This window comes from Nicotiana attenuata, unplaced genomic scaffold (assembly GCF_001879085.1).
Source record: "Nicotiana attenuata strain UT unplaced genomic scaffold, NIATTr2, whole genome shotgun sequence".
NCBI lineage: Eukaryota > Viridiplantae > Streptophyta > Magnoliopsida > Solanales > Solanaceae > Nicotiana > Nicotiana attenuata.
Genome location: NW_017670434.1, coordinates 313,138 through 337,930, shown reverse-complemented (window position 1 = coordinate 337,930; position 24,793 = coordinate 313,138). Strand labels below are relative to the sequence as shown.

The 24,793-nt window shown below is 40.5% G+C and overlaps 1 pseudogene; it reads right to left on the bottom strand.

Moving 5' to 3' along the window:
- Positions 1-14,720: 14,720 nt before the first annotated feature.
- On the bottom strand, positions 14,721-17,789 carry LOC109239335 (annotated as a pseudogene).
- Between the last annotated feature and the right edge of the window lie 7,004 nt (positions 17,790-24,793).

Genomic DNA, 24,793 nt, shown 5'->3' with positions numbered 1-24,793 from the left:
TTTCTCATGTTTAATCCTTTAACTGTTATGAATCAACATTATATAACCAGCGGAATTAAGTAAGCGTAAGAACAAATTATAACCATGAAAATATTACCAATACAATTCCTTAAACATAGACTACCCAGAATTGGTATCATAATTTCACAGACTGTCTAAGAATACTACAAATAAGGGTCCGAAAGATAAATACAATGTTGTCTCTGAAATACATGAAAGAAACAGAATGAAGGGATAGAAGGAGACGCCAAGGCCTGCGGACTCCTGGAGGACTACCTCGGGTCTCCGAATGGACTGAAGGCAGCGACCCAAAGCTAAGGTTCGTATGCTCCAGTACCGGGATCTGCACAAAAGAGTGCAGAGTGTAGTATCAGCACAACCGACCCCATGTGCTGGTAAATGCCTAGCCTAACCTCGGCGAAGTAGTGACGAGGCTAGGACGCTAGACTACCAAATAAACCTGTGCAGTTAAATCATATACCGCGGAAAATAAAGGCAAACTTTACAATTAAAGATAAGAAGGGGAAATCATGCTGTGGGGAACAACAAGTATCAAAAGAAAACCAACAGTTCAATGTAGAGAAACCATAACTCAGTTATCATTAAAAATCAGGAAATCAAAGACCAGTGCACGGCATCACCCTTCATGCTTTAACACTCTCTCACAAGTAACATGCACGGCATCACCCTTCGTGCTTTAACACTCTCTCACAAATATCGTGCACGGCATCACCCTTCGTGCTTTACACTCTTCCTCACCCAAGCAACAATCACAAGCAATTTGGGCAAGGGAATCAATGACATCACAATAAAATCAAGTAACAACAGAAAATCAGGGAATAAACGTAAAGAACACCATAACTCAATTATCAGCAAGAATTAGGAAAATCAAGGACAAGTGCACGACATCACCCTTCGTGCTTTTACTCTCGTCCTCACCATAAGAATCAATATAATCGTCACGGCATCACCCTTCGTGCTTTTACCTCACATAATTATGGCACAGAATGATCCTTCGTGCATTATCACTCATATAAAGGCATGGAATGGTACATCGTGCGGCACGACATCACCCTTCGTGCATTAACACTCTCTCACAAATATCATGCACGGCATCACCCTTCGTGCTTTAACACTCTCTCACCAATACAATGCACGGCATCACCCTTCGAGCTTTAACACTCTTCCTCACCCAAACAACAATCACAAACAATAAGGGCAAGGAAATAAATAAAGTCACAATAAAAATCCCGGCAAGGGAACAATAGTATAACAATTATATCCCGGCAAGAGAAACAATATCAAGAGCAACAACATCCCGGCAAGGGAGAAAACCTTTAAAAGCAACAACATCCCGGCAAGGGAGATAACATTAAAAGCAATAACATCCCGGCAAGGGAGACAATATCATAATCCTCTTCTCTTTTTCACATGTACTTCACAACTTGAGCCAATGCTCTATAATGTTCAGTTGCCAATAATACTTCCACAAATCATTTTACAACTTGAACCAACGCTCTTCAATGTTCAATTACCAATATTACTTCCACAATTCATTTTACAACTTGAGCCAACGCTCTTCAATGTTTAATTACCAATATTACTTCCACAAATCATTTTACAACTTGAGCCAACGCTCTTCAGTGTTCAATTACCAATATTACTTCCACAAGCCTCGTTCAACAATGGAAATCATCACATAAGGCATGAATAATACAAAACGGAGTCACATTAATCATAGTATAAGACTCACTGGCATGCTTGACACCAACGTATACGTACTCGTCACCATGCCTATATGTCGTACTCAACAATTAACACATAGCAAGTAAGACACGACTCCTAATCCCTCAAGCTAAGGTTAGACCAAACACTTACCTCGATGCCACGAACACAATCCAAGCCTCAATTACCGCTTTACCTCTTGATTCCACCACCAATTCGTTTGTATCTAGCCACAAGTTACTTAACCATATCGATAAATGCTAAATGAATCAATTCTAATGCATGAAAATAGATTTTCTAAAGTTTTTCCCAAAAAGTCAAAAATCGACCCTGGGCCCACATGGTCAAAACCCAAGGTTCGAACCAAAACCTGATTACCCTTTCACCCACGAACTCAAATATGTAATTTGTTTTGAAATAGGAATCCTAAGTTCTACCCAAAACACCCAATTTCCCCCATGAAAACCCTTGATTTTGAGTTGAAATCATGTAAAAAGATGTTAGAGATTAAAGAAAACGAGTTAGAAATGACTTACAATCGATTTGAAATAGTAGTTGTCTTTGAAAAATTGCCCCAAGGTATTTAGGTTTTGAGAAGCTTTGAAAAATGGCTGAAAATGCGTCTAAGTGTCATTTAACTGGTCTCTGATGTCGCAATTGCGACCAGGGTTCGCAATTGCGAACCCCTTAAACTGTTAACTTCGCAAATGCAAAGCTTTTGTCGCATTTGCGACCCAGTACTATTCCAGTCACCTTCGCATTTGCGAGGGACCCTTCGCAAATGCGACATCGCATTTGCAATACAAAAGTCGCATTTGCGACCAAAGGCAGCCTAGGTCGACTCTCGCATTTGGGATACTTGTTCGCATTTGCGAGCGAGCTCGCATTTGCGAGCCAGGCTTCGCAAACCTGCAACATACCAGCGTTTTCCTAAGTTCAAATTTTACTCCGTGGCCTATTCAAAACTCACTCGAGCCCTCGGGGCTCCAAATCAAACATGCACGCAAGTTCAAAACATCATACGGACTTGCTGGTGCGATCAAATCATCAAAATAACATCAATAACCATGAATTTAGCATCAAAATCAAAGAAAAATCTCATGAACTCTTAAGTTCAAATTTTTACAACCGAAGGTCCGATTCACGTCATTTCAAGTCCGTTTCTTACCAAATTTTACAGGCTCAACTTAAATCACATATAAGACCTGTACCGGGCTCCAGAACCAAAAATACGGGCCCTCACATTCAAATTTCCAAAAACTCTAGAAATTTCAGTTAAACAATTTTCTTCAAAAATTCATTTCTCGGGCTTGAGACCTTGGAATTCGATTCCGGACATACGCCCAAGTGCCATATTTTCCTACGGACCCTTCGGGACCGTCAAATCACGGGTCCTGGTTTGTTTACCCAAAATATTGACCGAATTCAACCTAAATTCATTTAAAAGCAAAATTTATCATTTTTCATAGATTTTCACATAATGGCTTTCCGGATACACGTCCGGACTGCGCACGCAAATCGGGTGAGACAAAAAGGAGGTTTTAAGGCGTGGGAACACAGAATTTACTTTCAAACGAGTGATGACCTTTTGGGTCATCACTTCCTCCACCTCTAAAACAACCGTTCGTCCTCGAACGGACATAGAAAAGAAGTACCTGAGTCGGAGAAAAGATGGGGATATCGGCTCCGCATATCGGACTCGGACTCCCAGGTCGATGTCTCAGCAGGCTGACCTCTCCACTGAACACGAACAGAAGGGAAACTCTTCGATCGCAACTTACAAACCTGCCGGTCTAGAATAGCTACCGGCTCCTCCTCATAAGACAAGTCCTTGTCCAACTGGACAGTGCTGAAATCTAATACGCGGGATGGATTGCCGTGATACTTTCGAAGCATGGACACGTGAAACACTGGATGCACGGCTGATAAACTCGGCGGCAACGCAAGTCTGTAAGCCACCCCCCCCCCACTCGATCAAGAATCTCAAACGGGCCAATGAACCTAGCGCTAAGCTTGCCTCTCTTACCAAATCTCATCACGCCCTTCATAGGCGATACCCGAAGCAACACCCGCTCGCCGACCATGAATGCCACATCACTAACCTTACGGTCGGCATAACTCTTTTGCCTGGACTGAGCTGTACGAAGCCTATCCTGAATAATCCTGACCTCTTCCGGCTCAAACCACCCAACCGGCGACCGACACCGCCTACCATATAAAGCCTCATAAGGAGCCATCTGAATGCTCGACTGGTAACTGTTGTTGTAGGCAAACTCCGCTAAAGGCAAAAACTGATCCCACGAGCCTCCAAAATCAATAACACAAGCTCGGAACATATCCTCCAAAATCTTAATAGTACGCTCGGACTGTCGGTCCGTCTGAGAATGAAATGATGTGCTCAACTCAACCCGTGTGCCCAACTCACGCTGAATTGCCCTCCAAAAATGCGAGGTAAACTACGTATCTTAGTCCGAAATAATATACACAGGCACACCATGAAGACGAACAATCTCCCGGATATAGATCCCAGCTAACCTCTCAGAAGAATAAGAGACCGCCACAGGAATGAAATGCGCTGACCTGGTCAGCCTATCAACAATAACCCATACTGTGTCGAACTTGGGAGTCCAACAACAAAGTCCATAGTGATACGCTCCCACTTCAATCTCAATCTTTTGGAACAAACCACCAGGTCTCTAATGCTCGTACTTTACCTGCTGACAATTCAAACACCGAGCCACATACGTAACAATATAACTTCTTCATTCTCGTCCACCAATAATGCTGCCACAAATCCTGATACATCTTAGCGGTACCGGGAACTATGGGCCTCCTCTAGAATCAACTCTCGAAGTCCATCCACATTAGGCACACAAATACGACCCTGCATCCTCAAAACTCCATCATCTCCAACTGTAACCTGCTTGGCACCACCGTGTTGCACCGTGTCCTTTAGGACACACAAATGGGGATCATCATACTGCCGATCTCGGATGCGCTCAAATAATGAAGAACGAGCAACTGTGCAAGCTAACACACGGCTGGGCTCGGAGACATCCAACCTCACGAACTGGTTGGCCAAAGCCTTAACATCCAAAGCAAGCGGTCTCTCACCGACCGGAATATACGCAAGACTGCCCATACTGGCTGACTTTCTACTCAAAGCATCGGCCACCACATCGGCCTTCCCCGGATGACATAAGATGGTGATATCATAGTCTTTCAGGAGCTCCAACCACCTTCTCTGCCTCAAGTTAAGCTCCTTCTGCTTGAACAAATACTGTAGACTCTTGTGATCCGTGAACACCTCACATGACACGCCATATAAATTGTGCATCCAAATCTTCAGCGCGTGAACAATGGCTGCTAACTCCAAATCATGAACTGGATAATTCTTCTCATGAATCTTTAACTTACGCGAAGCATAAGCAATGACCTTGCCATCCTGCATCAACACCGCACCAAGTCCAATACAAGATGCATCACAATAAACTATATATGGCCCTGAACCTGTGGGCAAAACCAACAATGGCGCCGTAGCCAAAGCTGTCTTGAGCTTCTGAAAGCTCGCCTCACATTCGTCCGACCACCTGAACTGGGCACCCCTTCTGGGTCAACCTGGTCATCGGGGCTGCAATAGATGAAAATCCCTCCACAAACCGACGGCAATAGCCTGCCAAACCCAAGAAACTCCGGATCTCTGTAGATGATGCGGGTCTAGGCCAGTTCTTGACTGCCTCTATCTTCTTCGGATCTACCTGAATACCCTCTGCCAAAACAACGTGACCCAAGAATGCAACTGAACTTAACCAGAACTCACACTTCGAAAACTTAGCATACAGCTGACTATCCCTCAGAGTCTGAAGAACGACTCGAAGATTCTGCTCATGCTCCTCCCGGCTGCGGGAATAAATCAAAATATCATCAATGAAGACTATCACGAACGAATCCAAGTAAGGCTTGAACACTCGGTTCATCAAATCCATAAAAGCTGCTGGGGCATTTGTCAACCCAAATGACGTCACGAAGAACTCATAGTGCCCGTACCGAGTGCGGAAGGCTGTCTTAGATACATCGGATGTCCTAATCCTCAACTGATGGTAGCCAGATCTCAAGTCAATCTTCGAAAAAACCTTGTCACCCTGAAGCTGATCAAACAAATCATCAATCCTCGGCAATGGATACTTATTCTTGATCGTAACCTTGTTCAACTGCCGGTAATCTATACACATCCTCATCGATCCGTCCTTCTTCTTAACGAACAACACTGGTGCACCCCAAGGCGAGACACTAGGTCTAATGAAGCCTTTATCATGCAAGTCTTGCAACTGCTCCTTCAATTCTTTCAACTCAGGCGGGGCCATACGATACGGCGGAATAGAAATGGGCTGAGTGCCCGGAGCCAAATCAATGCAGAAGTCTATATCCCTATCGGGTGGCATACCCGGCAGGTTTGAAGGAAACTCACGAACCACGGGCACAGGAATCATGAACATACGCCAAATAGGCCAAACATCCCGTATCAACCATACGCCGAACCTTCATATATGAGATAACCCTACGGGTAGAATGACCAGGAGTCCCTCTCCACTCAAGACGAGGCAACCCTGGCAAGGCTAAGGTTACAGTCTTGGCATGACAGTCCAAGATAGCGTGGTAAGGTGATAACCAGTCCATACCCAATATGACATCAAAACCAACCATATCCAAAAGTAACAAATCTACACGAGTCTCAAGACCCCCAATCTCAACCATACATGAACAATGGACACGATCTACCACAATAGAATCACCCACCGGTGTAGACACATAGGAGTATGCAGATCCTAGATCAAATAGAACTCAAGCATCTCTACTACAAACCGGAACAGTACCTGTGATAACTGCATCGGAAGCCTCAGTCTCAGGCCTGGCTGGAAGAGCCTAACATCGGGGCTGGGCCCCACCACTCTGAACTACATCTCTGGGACAGCCTGCTGCTGGCTGGCCTCCACTTCTAGCGACCTGACCTCCACCTCTAATACCTCTACCTCCATCTCTAGCGGCCTGACCTCCACCTCTAATACCTCTACCTCCACCTCTAGCTGGCTGAGCGGGCTGACGAGTCCCCCCCAATGAACCTCCTCACTCTCTCTCTCTCTCTCTCTCTCAGAGGGAAGTATAAGAAGAGCATGACGGGCCAAATCAATAAACCTGGTCTTATACTGAGTAACAGTCATGGAACCCTGCTGGAGACGCCCAAACTGCCTCCGGTAGTTCTCCCTCTGAGTGATAGGAAGAAACTTCTCCAGGAATAGCTGAGAAAATGGATCCCAAGTCAAACCTGGTGACCCAGCCGGTCTGGCCAAACAATAATCTCCCCACCGAGTCTCGGCGTATCCAAACAAACAAAAAATAGTAAAGTTGACTCCATTGGTCTCCACTATCCCCATGTTCCGAAGAACCTCATGACAATTGTCCAAATAATCCTGGGGATCCTCAGAAGATGTACCACCAAAAGTAGTAGTGAAGAGCTTGGTGAAACCTATCCAACCTCCGCAAAGACTCCGAAGACATAGCTGATCTAACATCGGTCTGTGATGCTGCTCGGCTGAAAAAGCGGTACGTGACCTCGCCATTCGCGAGGGAACAAGAGTGGAAGTTCAACTAGTATTGAGAATTCAAGCCGCACGACAGGAAAGAATGGATGTGCAGTTTTTCCTAACTCTGTAGCCTCTAGGGGATAAACATAGACGTCTCCGTACCGATCCCTCAGACTCTACTAAGCTTGTTCGTGAATTGTGAGACCTATGTAACCTAGAGCTCTGATACCAAATTGTCACGACCTGAATTTCCCACTCTCGGGAGTCGTGATGGCGCCTACTAGAGAAAGCTAGACAAGCCAACCAATTGAATTATTTACCTTTTTCTCATTTTTAATCCTTTAACAATTATGAATCAACATTATATAACCAGCGGAATTAAGTAAGCGGAAGAACAAATTATAACCATGAAAATATTACCAATACAATTCCTTAAACATAGACTGCCCAGAATTGGTGTCATAATTTCACAGACTGTCTAAGAATACTACAAATAAGGGTCCGAAAGATAAATACAATGTTGTCTCTGAAATACATGAAAGAAACAGAATGAAGGGATAGAAGGAGACGCCAAGGCCTGCGGACTCCTGCAGGACTACCTCGGGTCTCCGAATGGACTGAAGGCAGCTATCCAAAGCTAAGGTCCGTATGCTCCAGTACCAGGATCTCCACAAAAGCGTGCAGAGTGTAGTATCAGCACAACCGACCCCATGTGCTGGTAAGTGCCTAGCCTAACCTCGGCGAAGCAGTGACGAGTCTAGGACCAGACTACCAAATAAACCTGTGCAGTTAAATCATATACCGCGGAAAATAAAGGCAAACGTTACAATTAAAGATAGGAAGGGGAAATCATGATGCAAGGAACAACAAGTATCAAAAGAAAACCAACAGTTAAATGTAGAGAAACCATAACTCAGTTATCATTAAAAATCAGGAAATCAAAGACCAGTGCACGGCATCACCCTTCGTACTTTAACACTCTCTCACAAGTAACATGCACGGTATCACCTTTCGTGCTTTAACACTCTCTCACAAATATCGTGCACGGCATCACCCTTCGTGCTTTACACTCTTCCTCACCCAAGCAACAATCACAAGCAATTTGGGCAAGGGAATCAATGACATCACAATAAAATCAAGTAACAACAGAAAATCAGGGAATAAACGTAAAGAACACCATAACTCAATTATCAGCAAGAATTAGGAAAATCAAGGACAAGTGCACGGCATCACCCTTCGTGCTTTTACGCTCGTCCTCACCATAAGAATCAATATAATCGGCACGGCATCACCCTTCGTGCTTTTACCTCACATTATCATGGCACGAAATGATCCTTCGTGCATAATCACTCATATAAAGGCACGGAATGGTACATCGTGCGGCACGACATCACCCTCCGTGCATTAACAGTCTCTCACAAATATCATGCACGGCATCACCCTTCGTGCTTTAACACTCTCTCACCAATACAATGCACGGCATCACCCTTCGTGCTTTAACACTCTTCCTCACTTAAACAACAATCACAAACAATAAGGGCGAGGAAATAAATAAAGTCACAATAAAAATCCCGGCAAGGGAACAATAGTACAACAATTATATCCCGGCAAGGGAAACAATATCAAGAGCAACAACATCCCGGCAAGGGAGAAAACCTTTAAAAGCAACAACATCCCGGCAAGGGAGATAACATTAAAAGCAATAACATCCCGGCAAGGGAGACAATATCATAATCCTCTTCTCTTTTTCACATGTACTTCACAACTTGAGCCAATGCTCTATAATGTTCAATTGCCAATAATACTTCCACAAATCATTTTACAACTTGAACCAACGCTCTTCAATGTTCAATTACCAATATTACTTCCACAATTCATTTTACAACTTGAGCCAACGCTCTTCAATGTTTAATTACCAATATTACTTCCACAAATCATTTTACAACTTGAGCCAACGCTCTTCAGTGTTCAATTACCAATATTACTTCCACAAGCCTCGTTCAACAATGGAAATCATCACATAAGGCATGAATAATACAAAACGGAGTCACATTAATCATAGTATAAGACTCACTGGCATGCTTGACACCAACGTATACGTACTCGTCACCATGCCTATATGTCGTACTCAACAATTAACACATAGCAAGTAAGACACGACTGCTAATACCTCAAGCTAAGGTTAGACCAAACACTTACCTCGATGCCACGAACACAATCCAAGCCTCAATTACCGCTTTACCTCTTGATTCCACCACCAATTCGTTTGTATCTAGCCACAAGTTACTTAACCATATCGATAAATGCTAAATGAATCAATTCTAATGCATGAAAATAGATTTTCTAAAGTTTTTCCCAAAAAGTCAAAAATCGACCCTGGGCCCACATGGTCAAAACCCAAGGTTCGAACCAAAATCCGATTACCCTTTCACCCACGAACTCAAATATGTAATTTGTTTTGAAATAGGAATCCTAAGTTCTACCCAAAACACTCAATTTCCCCCATGAAAACCCTTGATTTTGAGTTGAAATCATGTAAAAAGATGTTAGAGATTAAAGAAAACGAGTTAGAAATGACTTACAATCGATTTGGAAAAGTAGTTGTCTTTGAAAAATCGCCCCAAGGTGTTTAGGTTTTGAGAAGCTTTGAAAAATGGCTGAAAATGCGTCTAAGTGTCATTTAACTGGTCTCTGATGTCGCAATTGCGACCAGGGTTCGCAGTTGCGAACCCCTCGGACTGTTAACTTCGCAAATGCGAAGCTTTTGTCGCATTTGCGACCCGGTACTATTCCGGTCACCTTCGCATTTGCGAGGGACCCTTCGCAAATGCGACATCGCATTTGCGATACAAAAGTCGCATTTGCGACCAAAGGCAGCCCAGGTCGACTCTTGCATTTGGGATACTTGTTCGCATTTGCAAGCCAGGCTTCGCAACCCTGAACATACCAGCGTTTTCCTAAGTTCAAATTTCACTCCGTGGCCTATCCAAAACTCACCCGAGCCCTCGGGGCTCCAAACCAAACATGCACGCAAGTCCAAAACATCATACGGACTTGCTCGTGCGATCAAATCATCAAAATAACATCAATAACCATGAATTTAGCATCAAAATAAAATCTCATGAACTCTTAAGTTCAAATTTTTACAACCGAAGGTCCGATTCACGTCATTTCAAGTCCGTTTCTTACTAAATTTTACAGGCTCAACTTAAATCACATATAAGACCTGTACCGGGCTCCGGAACCAAAAATACGGGCCCTCACATTCAAATTTCCAAAAACTCTAGAAATTTCAATTAAACAATTTCTTCAAAAATTCATTTCTCGGGCTTGGTACCTCGAAATTCGATTCCGGGCATACGCCCAAGTCCCATATTTTCCTACGGACCCTCCGGGAACGTCAAATCACGGGTCCGGATCCGTTTACCCAAAATATTGACCGAAGTCAACCTAAATTTATTTTAAAGCAAAATTTATCATTTTTCACAGATTTTCACATAATGGCTTCCCGGATACACGTCTGGACTACGCACGCAAATCGGGGTGAGATAAAAAGGTGATTTTAAGGCCTCAAAACACAGAATTTACTTTCAAAACGAGTGATGAAAAGGTCATCACACATTATCTTCCTAACCCTTAGATTGTTATTAGTCTATTGTCTCTCTATCTAAAAAGAAAAGGAAAAAGAAAAGGAAAAAGAAAAAGAAAAGCAAATACATCCTTAATTTCCAACAAGGCTATATATATAATTTTCTTGCATCCACGACATCATCATTTAAAGGGTCAAACACTTTTTTCTACAATTTTAAAAATTAACTATAAACAATCCAAGGGCGGCCCTTTCATAAAGCAAGTAAAGCAATCGTTTTAGGTCCCATATTTGTGAGACCCGAATAAACCCTTTATAAGTTTAAAAAAGAGTTCTGTAAAGTGAAAAAGTTTGATTTCTTTCTTTAACAAATATAGAGAAGAACAATTTGCAACTGCTATGATTTCTACCAAGGAAATTGCACTTGAAATGAATATCGAACCCGAATTTTGTGAGAAACGTGTGATATATAGGAAGTAACAATTTGATGCGAATGTTGATAATAAAATCTCAAAATTTTTCGAAGAGTCTTTTAGAGTTGATTACTTTTATACATAATAGACAAAGCTATTATTTCACTTCAAATAGATTTGAACAATTCGAAGTATATGAAAATATTTTTGGTTTTCTATTTGGCAGTAAAAAGTATAAACTAAGATCACTAGATGTTGGAATTTGAAAAATATTGCCTTAATCTTGAATGTTCCATAAAGCATAATAATCAATTCAATATTGATGGTTTAGATTTATTTTCTGAATTAAAAGTATTAAGAAAATAGTACAATTAGAAGATAGCAGTTTAAACCGTACACTTAATCAAATAAAAAGATTTATTTCTTTTTCAAATGCCTAAATTGCTTATGAAATAATGTTCATAACTCATGTTACCGTTGCTTCAGCGGAAAGAAGTTTTCAAAATTAAAATTGATAAAATCTTACCTAAGAACAACAATGTCACAAGAAAGGTTCAATGGATTTGTTATATTGTCAATTGGAAAATACTTATTAGGAGTTATTGATTACAAGAAAATTATTAATAACTTTGTATCTAAGAAAAGCTAAAAAAAAAATAGACTTCAAATAAATAAATAAAAATTAAAAATTTAAGGCCCCTCATAAAATTTGGCTTTAGGCTATAAAATTCGTCGGGCCGCCCCCTGAAACAATCACAAGTTATTGTACATCTTATATTATATTATATATATATATATATATATATATATATATATATATATATATATATATATATATATATATATANATATATATATATATATATACACTTTTAAAAAAAATTCTCTTGGTCACAATAGCCTTAACTTTATCTCGACTTTAATCGCATAAGTGCATATATTTTGTTGCAATTATAGTTGTCACAAAAGTTGAATAGATCACCATTAAAGTAATTATTCTTTTAGAAGCCACATAAAAATATTTTTAAAATGTTTGGATTGTAGTAAAAAATTGTTTGTCTCCACAGGAATATTTAGGATCAATATTTATATTAAAATCAAATAGGTTCTTGTAGGATTTTAGCATAAACGTTTCACGTAGCATCAAATCTTAAGACTTTTTAATATCAAAAAAATATTCAGGACCACTTTAAGAAGATGAGGAATCTCTTACCATAAAAGAATAAATGATGGTGGTCAAATTGGCAACTATCAACTTTGAGCAAATAAAGCAAAAAATCTCCTATACATATCTTCTCTTTGAAGAAAGCAAATTATTGAATATTAAATAAAGAATACTTGTTTTCTCCTTCCTCCCATTTTATAGGTCTTGTAGATATATCACTATTGAGGTATAAATATGAATTGCTTTATATTTAAAAGATATTTATCCTCTTAAATGGAGCTCTTAGTAACATCATAAGGAATTCGAACAACTGTCTCAAATGCAGTATTCAAAAATATTGCTTGTTGAATCTCAATCTCCACATGGTTATTAGCTAAAAGGCAAATGACATTCACAATACGCGAAGGGCTGGTTGCATGAGCGGATCTTAAAAAATTTTCACTAGATGACTATTACAACTACATTATAATCGAGGTGCGTCAGTCTGAACATGCCAGATTGGTTGACAAACTCGCTTAGTATTCATGTTCGTCTTCTTTCTTCCTTTCCTTCCACACACTAATTTGAACATTAAAACGAAATTTCAAAAGATGATCTCACTGTCTCTAGATGATGATGATGATGTAGTGAGGATTTTAATATTTAGTGTAATTAAACTTGATGCATTTATATTTCTTTTGTCTACGTAAGCGATTGATGAGATCACTGTAATCTTCAATTTCAAAAACAAGATCCATCTATTATATAAAATACATGTAAAAATAAGCCAGTCAGTGGTTGATTATGTATATTCTAAGGAGTTTAATTAGTGCTTCACCACATCAGTAGAACACTATGAAGAAAAAGAAAATAGTCTTTTTAGCAATACTCCCTCACTTTATCTCACACGATTCGAAGTACGAGGGTCTAAGTTATATAATTTTTAGTGAATTAGAGCACAAAATCAATAAATTTTTCAAAATAATATTTACATATTTAGAAACTATATAAAGAGTATTATAATTTATAATTAACAATTCAAAATATTTAAAAATATATGAAAATTTGCGATAAAAAAACTCTTTTTGTACTCTCTAAAATAATAATTGTGTTACATCAATCTACCGAAGGAGTTTTTGAACGACCCAGTGCACAAAACATCCTGCATTCACGTGGGGTCGTAGAAGGGCCACACCCTAAGGGATGTGATATAGACAGACTACGCGAATGCAAGCATTAGTGGTTGTTTCCAAAGCTCGAACTCGTGACCTGTAGATCACATGAAGACGGATTTACCGTTGCTCCAAAGTTCCCTTATAACTTGAGAATCAACGAATTGTCTTTATATAATTGGCTATCTTTAGTTTCCACTAAAATTTTGTCATATACGTTCATGTGGAGAGAGAGCTAGGGATGATGATAACTTTTCTCAATCTACTCTAGATGAAACAATAAAGTATTGAGATGTGTTTGCATTATCCATTTAACACAAATCTTAGCAACTACTAATATAAATACGAATGACTCCACTTTTTCTAGTATATAAATCACACTTTTTTCATAAAAAAACGAGAATTAACAAAAGAAAACCACGATGTTGCAGTTGTTGTCCTCATGGACCACCACCAAGTGTTTTTTTTAATGCATAGAGAGTGGTCTAACTGTTGCAAAATGAGAGGGTGCAGTATTACATACCAAAAGTATTTTGAAGTTGAAGTTTAAAAAAAATATATAAAAATTCACATTCGGATAAAATTTTGAGTATTGCCAGATACTGGTATGATCATCAATATCTGAACTAAATTCTTGAAATAAAAAAGGAATTTTCTTTTTGATCTAGATTTCTCGTTTGTTAATTTCATGTATTTAAGGGATGGAGATAAGGATATCTACCGATGACAAAATTGAAAAACTTGTTTGATGAGTATCAAGGAAATAGTGGTTTTCATATATAAATCTTTAACTCCTTTTCCCAAGTGAATTTCATGTCCATGTGCAACTTAAAGGGGCAGAAGTTGGCTTTTGCTAGAAGTCGAATTGGAGATGAGAGGTAAGAACAGTATCAGATTCCCAAAATAACACAACAACAACAATAAAAATAACTCAGTATAATTGGGTCTGGGAGGGTAGTGTGTACGCAGACCTTACCTGGAAGGTAGAGAGGCTGTTTCCGATAGACCCTTAGCCAAATTCCCAAAAAAAAAAAAAAAAAAAAAAAAAAAAAAGGAATAGGCATAACTTAGATTAAAACTTTGATTAAGATACAAACACTGATACCTATAACACCTCCTTTTCGTCACCATTAATTTTCCCGAAAGGCAAAAAGAAATAGTTCTTGTAAACAAGCAAAAATTCAATTGTCTAGAATTACATACAGTCAGACCTCTCTATAACAGCATCTCTATATAACAACCGTTCACTATAAAAGCCAAGTTTTTTCGGAATAGATTTTTATGGTTATGTTATAATATATGTCATTTATAACAGCACCTCAATATAGCAGCCAAAAAATATTGGAACAAACGAGGCTGTTATAAAGAGGTATGATTTTATATCAAATATTGAAATTGCAAAGGAAGCTGGGGTGTTGTACTCAATCAGACAATGCGCTCCAACTCCCTTGTATAGCTAAGTGTTTGAGTGATGAGCTGCAGGGATGGTATCTCCTTGCAAGATACAGATTCTTTTACTTTCTGGAAAATAACAAACCCGTTTTCTATCTTCCACTCGGGATGCTCCTGCAACAACACTATCAGTCAGATGGTTTCTAGGAATAAGCATAGAAAACTAATCAAGAAACAGAGCATTCAGCAGGAAAAGAGCAGGATTCCGAGGCAAAGGATCAGTTATAATCAATGGTTTTCAAGGAGTGGGTTAACAAACAAGCAGCAGGGTGTGCAAATCGCAATTACTGCTTGCTAGAGATACCCTCATATTTTGTAATGGTGAGCAAGAACATTTACCTCCCCAACGTATTCAAGAAGTTCTCGGTCTGAGGAGAACAGCAAAATTCGTCGGGCATCACTAATTGCAAGACAATCATAAGCCTTCTCACTGCATCCAGATATCTCATCCCTACCAATAACAAAGAGAATTTGCACCATTTCAATCTAAAGCCAAACATGTAGCATGCCACTGCAATTGGACACATCATGATGCACAGAGTAATTTAAACGATGCCATTCAGTCAGACTTCTGCACCTCGACTAGTCCACTGGTTACTTACTACTACAAGGTTACTCTACCCACCAAAAAGGCTTAGGAAAAATGGAACGAATTAATCTAGTGTGGCTAATAGTATTTTTATGAAAGATAGTTGAAAGATCAGACACACTGTTCTGATAAAGACTTCTTGTTTCAATCATATCGCATTATGCAAGTAGCTCTGTTAAGTGCTGTCACTAATTCCCAAGGTTGGGTGAAACCAATAACTTTACCTTACAGTCTTCGCTAGCAGGTCCATGAAATAAGCATATGTTACATCAGACACAGTCTGCCTTGCACTTAACACCCGGTGATAAGCTCCTTCCATGAAGGATTGCTCCAGTTCAACAGCATGCTTTATACAAGGATTGTCCAAAGCACTTGGAGAAAGCAACTCTAGTTCGGTGTGGAATAAGCATGAATAGATAGTTACCGTGCATCTGTGTAATAAGGTTTGAGCTGAAAAAAGTCCCTTTCAAAAGCGTCCTGGTCCTCCATCTTCACAGCTAAAACGACTGCATGCTAATATATATCTCCTGTATGAATTTTTTATAGCAGTTAATATGAGTATAGACAACAGGGAAAAACCGTACACTTCAACCAAGCTCCGAAACCTGTTAGCTGTTTCTATCCATCATGTCAAATTTGAAAGTTAGCAACCCCATCCGATAAGCAAAACATATGAGTAGAGCAAGCTAAAATCTTAGAGAAGAGAAACAAAGTTTTACTCCCTCTAGCACCCAAAGACTATCTGCTACGCTTTACCCAACAATGAAATTTCCAAAATTGGGATATGATGACACTTCAATAGAAAATATTGGTGAATAGGGAAAACCTGGACTTCTATTTTATAACAAATTAAAACTAAATGCCACATCCATCTTTTCCGGTGTTCCAAACACAACCATGAATGCTGCATTCCACATCAAAGAAACTAGTACTACAAACATTTCATCTCAAAATTTGTATTCTTAACAGCCATAGTTTACACAACTAACAACCAATCAATGCAATAAGATAAATAAGAGCGGAGAACATTACTCATGGATAGCATTAGGTGTTCCTTGAAATAGGGGAGGCATTAAGTTCGGTCAACAGAACCTACAACATCAGAAAAAGACAACTTAGAGTTAAGAAAAATGAAAGGCACCTGACAAGAAGTTCTTGCTACCTTATCCCCTTCTTGGCGTATTCTCATGCAAGTTTCTAAATGGTTGTTTAAGCTAATTGACTCATATCACAAGCTAGATAGCACTAATACAGTTATTATATTTCTCAGACAAATGCTTCCATGTCGAGTAGCAAGTTTCCATGTGTATCACTTCTTTTTTTTTTTTTTTTTTTGGATAAGCATATGTATATTAGTACTTTTTTGAAAAAAATCGTAGCTTACTGACATGGTGGCCACAAGAGGGGCACCCGAGTATATGTCTAAAAATGCTGCTTTTTTCACGAATTCAGGTCAAGCTTTGATCAGAAAATTATGAAAACAATGATTCGTTCATTCTCCTTCTGTTTCAATTATGTGTCTTACTTTGCTGTATAGTCTGTATAAAAAGGAATGTCACCTTCTATATTGGGCCAAAGCTACTGGCCACATCTTAAAGCCTACATCCGCCACTGGATCATACAGATAATAACATGGCTGATCCCAACTAAATTTGAGATTAAGCAAGAGTTAATTGATTTAATTTCAAACTCGTAATATGTCATGACACTCATAATTTAAAAAAAAAAAGGTGAAATTTATTTTTAAAAATCCAAAAAAAAGTGAAATTTTTACGGACTAGTAACAGTAATTCAAACTCTTCAAGGCTAATACAAGTAAATTGCACAAAAAAAGGCCTAGGGTTCTGAATAGGTTTTGAGTATTAGCAATGGTAGGGCATTGAAGCGATTAATTACCTTGAGCTGAGAGAGTAAGCTAGTGCAAGTATCGAAATTGTTACGCGAAAAAGCTGCTTTGAATCGTTCGAATATTTGGAAAATCTCTTTAAGCTTTGGATCCATGTCGCTCCTTTTATATGCGTAGCTTCTTCTCAAAAGGTCTGTTCTTCAAGAAAAGCTTCTGTTCTTTGTCTACAAGAAGACGAAGAAGCTGCAATGGCCGGGTCCGTTCGGGGATATCAGAATATCACGGGCTGGTTAGTCCAATCAAAGAGTTTGTGGGCTCATTTAAGCTGTTTTTGCCTAATTAATTTAAAAAATACTTTTCAACGGCAAGTAGTGTTTGGTCAAGCTTTTAAAAGTGTTTTTCAAAAAGTACTTTTAGGGAGAAGTTTTTTTTCTGCTTCTCAAAAACTGCTTTTATTTCTACTCAAAAGCATTTTTGTTTTCTTTGAAAAGCTTGGCCAAACACGTCGTTGAAAAAAACCATTTTTTTGAAGAAAAAAGTACTTTTGGCCTTGGAGCTTGACCAAATAGACTATCAATGTCACGACCCCGGTTCGCCCTCCGTGAACCATCGTGACCGCACCTAGTCTCTACGACTAGGTAAGCCTAAATTGCGGAAAAGAAATCAAAATTTTTGCGGAAGTAAAACAATTTAAAACAGAAATAAGAAATAACCAGTGTATAAATGTGTCGTTCCGCATACACCATATTTAACTCTCAAAACCAACACATAAATCCAGGACCTGAAAACCCATGAATCACAAGCTAAGAAGTACTACATAGCTCTAACTCCAGACTGTCTAACAAAGAAAAGAAATACAGAAGGGCTAATACTTAAAAGCGAGAATAGAAAGGGACTCCTCGGTCTGCGGACGCGGCAGATATACCTTGAAGTCTCTATAGAAGCGCCTCGCCTCAAGGATGATAAGACTGAGCGAAAGTACCTGTAGCTGCACATGAAAAACATGCGCAGAAGGGGCATGAGTACACCACAGCGGTACTCAGTAAGTGCCAAGCCTAACCTCGGTTGGGTAGTGACGAGGAAGGTCAGGGCCCTCCTGAGGTTAAATGAAATATAAGGGTTAACAGTGTGAAATAAATAGTGTAAATAAGTAACACAAGATATAAAGGACAGCAACGGCTATCACAAAGGCAAGTAAAACACAGTAAGAGAATACAGCTCAGCTCCAAGATAACAACCGGGGATCTCCCAGGATACCGTCCTGTAGTCCCCAAATATAAATACCATATCCAGTGGATCTCCCGGGTGCAGTCCCTTAGTCCAACTCATAAATGTGCAGGGGGATCTCCTGGAATGAAATTCCGTAGTCCCAAAGTAAACATATAGGGGAGCTCCCGGGATACCGTCCCGTAGTCCCAAAGTTAAAGTGCAAATGGATCTCCCGGAATAACGTTCCGTAGTCCCAAAGTAAACATACAGGAGAGCTCCAGGGATACCGTCCCGTAGTTCCAAAGTAAAAGTGCAAGGGGATCTCCCGGAATACCGTTCCGTAGTCCCAAAATAAACATGCAGCAGCAACAAGAATACAATCCAATCAATTTCATATCAAAGTGAAGCAGGTAATCCTAGCCTAGCATGGTGCACGTAATACAATTAAGGCAGTTAAGGCAAATAGAGCAATTTAGACAAGTAGACATGCTTCTCTAGGCTACAGCAGGTTTAATTTCCAAACAGTGTAAGTAAGAAAAAGGAAGAACACAATTTAAGGCTATTTTTAATGAAAAACCGAATTTCCAATAAATAGCACAAGTTCGCGCTCGTCACCTCACGTACGAGGCATTTCAATTACCACAATATCAATCCTAAGGGGAAAAGGTCCCCCACACAAGGTTAGACAAGCCACTTACCTCGAACCTGCTCAAAATCAACTAGAAACCACGTTCTTGCCACGAGTATCCGACTCCAAATGGCCCAAATCTATTCAATTCCATTTCATAATGTAAATAATACTTCAAGAAGCTGATTCTACAATTAAATTCTAAGCTAATACGCGAAATTATGTAAAATGACCAAAACGCCCCTCGGGCCCACATCTCGGAATCGGGTGAAATTTATATTTTCAGAATCCTCACACCCACACGAGTCTATTCATACAAAATTCCCTCAAATCGGATGACAAAAACCCAATCAAAACTAAATCTCTAGGTCTAAAAACTTTTCCCCCAATTTCTACCAAAATTCCGAAATTAAAGGATGAATTTAAGTAAAGATTCATGGAAATTAGTCTAAACCGAGTAAGAATCACTTACCCAAGTCGCCCAGGTGAAAATCCCCTCAAAAATCGTGATCTCCCGAGCTCCCAAGTCCAAAATATGAGTTATGGTCTAAACCCTCGATTTTGGGTTTTAAATTCTCTGCCCAGATATTGATCATTGCGATCGCAAGAAATCATTTGCGATCGCGAAGAGTAAAAGTGAAAGGCTCCAGAAATGGCCTACGCGATCGCGACATGAAGAATGCGATCGCAGAAGAGGAAGAGTGAAGGGTCCTCGAACTGGCCTATGCGAACGCAATAGAAGGCTTGCGATCTCAGAAGAGGACAAGGCCAGCTTATGCGTTCGTGGTCGAAGCCACGCGAACACGAAGAGTAAAAGGACAACGAACCACCTGCTCCCATTTCTACTATGCGAACGCGGAAGAGTAATTGCGAACGCGAAGGAGGAAGAGGCTGACTTCCGCGATCGCGAGTAAAGTAATGCGATCGCGAAGAACAGCTTAGGCCCCCTCAGAGAATGCACCACGCGATCGCGGAGGGAAGGATGCGATCGCAGAGAAGGAAACCAGATACCAGCAGTTCAGCAATTCAACAAGTTCCAAAAATGATCCGTTGAGCATCCGAAACACACCCGAGGCCCCCGGGACCTCAACCAAACCTACGAACATATCCATAACATCATTCAAACTTGTTCCAACCTTCGAAACGCCCAAAACAACATCAAAACACTATTTTTCATCGGATTCAACCTTAAGGATTTCAAAAACTCTAAAAACACCTTTCGATCAAAAAGTCTATCAAACCTCGTTCGAATGACCTGAAATTATGCACACACATCACATTAAACACTACGAAGCTACTCCAACTTCCGGAATTCCATTCCGACCCTCGGATCAAAATCTCACTATCGGACCGGAAACTTCAAAAATTCAACCTTCGGCATTTCAAGCCTAAATTAGCTACGGACCTCCAAAACACATTCCGATCATGCTCCTAACCCCAAAATCACCTAACGGAGCTAACGGAACCATCAGATTTCCATTCCGAGGCCGTCTTCATACTGTTCCGACTATTGTCAACTTACCAACACTTAAGCTCTCATTTAGGGACTAAGTGTCCCAAAACTCTCTGAAACTTAAAACCGAACATCCCGGCAAATCAAAATAGCAGAAATGAACTTGGGGAAAGCAGTTAATAGGGGATCGGGACGTTAATTCTTAAGACGACCGGCCGGGTCATCACATCCTACTACACTTAAACATTCGTTCATCCTCGAACGAGCATAGAGACATACCTGAAGTGAAGCTGCTCATGGCCCCAAACTGCTGAGCGACGCGCTAGAGCTCAAAACGACCGGTCGGGTCGTTACATCCTCTCCCACTTAAACATACGTTCATCCTCGAACGTGCTAAGAACTGTGTTGGGGTTGTCCGAAACCACTATTTAACACCTCGAGCACCTACCCGTGCTACCACAACTCAGCTGGGTACCCTAGCTCGATCAATCTAAAGATATCCTTTTTCACCTAAGAAAATAAGCCTTAGAGCCCAACTCCTACATCCAGAATTCTCTGCCAGGCCTGTTCCAACATATGCTCACTGTATCAATAACTACCCACAGCACCAAAACATGACTGCATACCTTAGCTGAATTCACACCTTACGTCACTTTACTCACAGGACCACAATAATATTCTCTGATCAAATTAGTCAAAATTCCACGAATCTGATGCTCCCATTGCACCTCATGACCTACATGGGTCTTGCTCTAACTCTTACAGTACCGCTAAGACGGAAAAGGTGTGTAGAAATTCATACCCAACTGCTGAATCAACAAATCATTGGGTCTATACTCCTGGTAAGAACCATCACCTTATTCTGAACCAAATAATGGTCTTAGCTCCTTAATATACTTCATATAATCAGATTGCACTGATCCTAAATCCAATGATCTCGTCTCACCCAGTACGAACCGCTCAGGCAATAAGCCACCCCGGACATGATCAAAGTCTCATATGATGCCACAATGTGCCAATAGGCTATGAACTCGAACGTGACAAAAGGAAAATGAACTCTAGAAGGAACTACTCAACTCACGCACTAATATGAACTTTCCTTAGAAAATAGGAAACAAGGCATACAAAAATAGCATATAGAAAATTGTACTCAACATCACACTGTTGCGGCGTGCAACCCGATCCAGATAACATACCCATGGCGGCGTGCCACCCGATCCACACATAGAATTCACCTAAGGAGATATACATCGAGCTAAACTGCTCATTATAACAAAATTCAGAATATCGGTCACAAGCACGCTAAGTGCATAATACCATCCCTGGGGAGACATATAGTGCCATAGGCTACAAAACTCAAGCACAACTGAGGTGCGATATACAGTCTGAATCTCGAGAGCCATCCTGCTCATATAGCATTATCTCTACGCGGAACCTCAACACATAAGAAATTCATCAAGCCGTCTCACAACTCATACGGCGCAATATATCATTACATGGAATAGCTGACGACGAAGTAGTACCCCGAGTACTTGTCCAAAGGAGCGCATTGCTGAAATGAACACATCTGGCCTGAAATAGAGCCCATATTCACATTTAGATCCATCCGCAGACCTCAAGCTGATTCTGATCACATTGAACTAGGCTAATAACCTTTCGAAGGTCCATAATAACTCCCTTTTTCTCATAACACACGAGAACTACCATCATAACCGGGGCAAATCCTCCACGGTCCACAACCCAATAAGTCGAGTGCCCTCCAAGCATAAATTCTCAAATTAATGATATCACCACCGTCTTCATACTTGGTTTAAATCTTAAATCAACCAAGTGACTACATGCCACACTTATACAATCTTCCTGTGGGGCACGCTCCCACGACCTTCCGTAACAGACAACAAATATGCGTATCCATACCACCAGCCGCACTAACGCTGAGAAAGCGTTCAAGAATCCATAACCAGGATGCAAGGCCTTTTTCACAAAACACCGATCTCAGGTGACGCTGAAGACGATACCCACTTACTTTAAACATCGAAACTCCTTTACTGCTCATCCGAGCTCGCGACATCCTTGTCAACACCGAACTGCAACCTTGATCCTCACTTCAAATTCCATACCACACACTGCACCAACATGCCAATATACGATAGAACACGATTTTCATCATAGTTCTGTAACCACTAATAGATTAACACTTCATCATATAAAACTTTTCACTTAACTCACTTCAGGAGAACCATAGCAACACACAGGTGAATTCTCATAACCGTAGAATATGCAAATCTCTAAGTAGTAGTCTAAGCCACCATAGCCCTTCCGGGATCCGCCTACACATGACAGGCCATAGCAGTGGAATACTTCTGAATAACATCAATTACGGCGGTCGACAAGCCTCACACGCGCCATCACGAATCACTTGCATAACTTGATCACGTTGAAGGAAATGATCACTACCACCAATATGCCAATTTCACTTTGGCTAACCAATCTATCTTCTTCCAAATTAATTCTTGATTGCCTTAGAAATAATAATAACTCCATTCAACACATAACACACTCCATCCGCACTCATCCCGAGTGACCTTGAATCATAAGACCATGCTGTCTCAAATCCCACGAACCATTTCATACCTCCCAAATGCTACACTGCGATTCAAAACATCATAGAACATTCTATGCCTCTTCTCATAAGCTGCTACAAAGCTTGATTCTTAACCGTAGGCTCGAAATCATTAGGCACCACGCTTTGCCCCCTTTGAATCCACTAGGACCGTTGTTGAGAGCCACCCGCTCTGACTTGGCCCCGAATATAATCAACTCCATGGATCTTCTAGCACATGAATACCCTCTCGACGAAGCACCCGGCAGAATCACTTCCCTTGAAACCCGCCTCTATACAAGGCATAAATCCTGAATCCAAGCTCACTCTCTAGCTGCACAAGTCCATTCACCCCTCGTGGACATCAATTAAATGTGTGGCAACATCCTTCCAATTCAAAGTTACGTTGTATCCTCCTTCATTTCAAGTAGCTCCTTTCTGTTATATCAAATCTCCTGCCGCATAATAGCCCAATACTTCAATTTAAATGCGTAACCCCCAATCATCAATCACTAAAATTCCCAATTCGTTCCAAACTCTTCCTTAAGGTGCGTAGTCATCCTAGCACAAAGCCCATATGCAAATCCGCCACTCTCGCACTTTGGCGGAACTTACCCCTCTAATCTTGCTTCTTATACCTGGCCTTCTAGAAATCTTAACCACCGCCTGACACTCCCCACATGTCTTTCCTCATCCTTTGCTGCTCAGTTGTTGCCTTAATAAAATCTATCTTCGTAGCACTTGAACACACAATTAGCTGCTAACTTTAAACCTTTCCGGAGATCATCTTTCTCGAGCCGTCGACATTAGAGACACTGATTCAATCTTGAACCACCGCACTCCGCGATATCCAATGGTCTTTTCTCCAATATTATTTCACAATATCCTACTCCAATGGCGAATTGCAGAAGACCATAACACCGGCGAACTTAACACATACAATCGAGGACGACGGCACTACATCGCAGATAAAAATTCCACCATGCTCGAATTTACCAAGTCTCGTTACTCCATCACCCCAAATCTAGACATTCATAGGCCAATTGCTTTTCCTTCCGGAAGTGAAATATCATATCTCTGAATCGTGCACTGAGTAGACTTCCTTTCAACTCATTCACCGCCCCAACACATAGGCAAGTCTCCTACCATCAAGTCAATACTGTGCGATAACCAATCGCGAGCATCATAGCAACCTGTGCATAGCCTCAAAGCTCTTAGGAGCACAACTATTGAGCCGAAACGATAGAAAAATCCTTCCGCAAGGCGACGATAATAGCTCACCCAACTATACCAGGAGAAACATCTCGCACCACATCTGTGGTAACATTACAATTCTTCAATTCTCAATTTATAACAAGCGGTTCGCGTCGCGTAAGATTGAGTAGGAAG